The sequence below is a fragment of the Misgurnus anguillicaudatus genome, chromosome 13 (genome assembly GCF_027580225.2).
Source record: "Misgurnus anguillicaudatus chromosome 13, ASM2758022v2, whole genome shotgun sequence".
Classification (NCBI taxonomy): Eukaryota; Metazoa; Chordata; class Actinopteri; order Cypriniformes; family Cobitidae; genus Misgurnus; species Misgurnus anguillicaudatus.
In genome coordinates this window covers 11,011,060-11,012,505 of record NC_073349.2, presented here as the reverse complement: position 1 = coordinate 11,012,505, position 1,446 = coordinate 11,011,060, and the positions used below count along the sequence as shown (strand labels likewise).

Genomic DNA, 1,446 nt, shown 5'->3' with positions numbered 1-1,446 from the left:
GTTGTGGCCGCAGCAACACCGGTTCGAAACCGGGTCATGGCAGTGCATTCAGGAAGATGCGTGGTTGACCCTGTTGCTGTCCCTTTTGTGACCGGCTGGTCCATCCACTCTCTAAAAACGTAACCTCTTCTTACAAGTCCTTTTTCGGCACACACCAAGCCCAGGGGGTTCACCCGGACGACTCATCGTAGTCGTGGCCGCGTGCTTAAAGTGATTGATTCGAAAGCCGTTGGGGAAATAAACTCTCTGAGCCGTAACAGATTATATTCTAAGGGTTCAAGTCAACAATTCCCACTTGCCTAATTGCCCTCTGCAATGTTTACCCTTTCCTCAATATACTTTCGACAAAAACATGCTCTAAAATTTGTACCTTGATTACCACTATGTCGTCCAGCGTCCAGGAACATCCACAGGAGAGGTCGTGACTTTTGCTGTCATTCTTTCGCAGAGACAATATCGTAGCCTTTGAGGTTTACCTGAGGCGTGATCATTGCTGGTTGAAAACTTTACCCAATACCCCGCCAGGATGACTTGAAATACAGTCAGCTTTGGCAATTTTTGCCAGTCTCTTAAGAGACTTACATGGTAGTTGTAAAAGAAAGATGTCCGCTTGTGTTGGTGTTGTTTGTAACGACATTAGGGGAATCACAGTTTCATCCCAATCGTTGGTGTCACATTCATTTCAAGCTTTGATGAGGGTATCGACGTTAAAATTATCAAGGTTGCGTGTTTACAGAGTGTTCTTTACGTCACGTGGGATGATTTTGTGGAGAAATAAGCAAATCACAAAAATGATTTAGCGGGATTTTCTCAGGGAGGGTCACGTTTTTGTCACATGTGCTTTATCTCGTTCAACTCGAGAGTCAGTTCATCATGTTACGCAGACACACCTACATTTACTTGAGGTTAGTAACGCTGCCTCTCTGATGTCGTTTTGGAGGACAACTGCTTTTTCCCCAAGAGAAGAGTGTCTCAAGCTGAAGCAAGACTTCTCCACTTAAAGAGCTCTCACATACTCTGTTAGAAGACTGAAGCAGGCTCCTGCTCATTTGTGGCATCCTAGTAACATTTACTCTGTCCGCAGACCGGCGAGTAATGAACAGGTCATGATAAAGAAATTCCATCGTTGTCTGCAAGCGTTATCAGACCATAGGAGGCATGAGACGTGAAGCTCTGGAACTGAGCCCTGAGCCCGGATAGCTCAGTCGGTAGAGCATCAGACTTTTAATCTGAGGGTCCAGGGTTCAAGTCCCTGTTCGGGCGATGAGTGCTCTCGCAAGAGCCTCGGTTGCATTTTGTGCCACTGTATGAAGAGCTCCATTTCATTGGAAACGGAGAGTGTAAAACATACCCACCATCTGTGTGTAGTCGTGGCCGAGTGGTTAAGGCGATGGACTAGAAATCCGTTGGGGTCTCCCCGCGCAGGTTCGAATCCTGCCGACTACG

General features: G+C 46.7%; 3 non-coding genes across 3 annotated transcripts; all 3 read left to right on the top strand.

Annotated features, from left to right (window-relative positions):
- The first annotated feature begins 436 nt into the window (after positions 1-436).
- LOC141369405 (U4 spliceosomal RNA) lies at positions 437-577 on the top strand. Its single transcript, XR_012373078.1, has one exon. It is a non-coding gene; the product is annotated as a U4 spliceosomal RNA (small nuclear RNA).
- Positions 578-1,190: 613 nt separating this feature from the next.
- trnak-uuu (transfer RNA lysine (anticodon UUU)) lies at positions 1,191-1,263 on the top strand. The gene has a single exon. It is a non-coding gene; the product is annotated as a tRNA-Lys (tRNA).
- A 101-nt stretch (positions 1,264-1,364) lies between these two features.
- On the top strand, positions 1,365-1,446 carry trnas-aga (transfer RNA serine (anticodon AGA)). The gene has a single exon. It is a non-coding gene; the product is annotated as a tRNA-Ser (tRNA).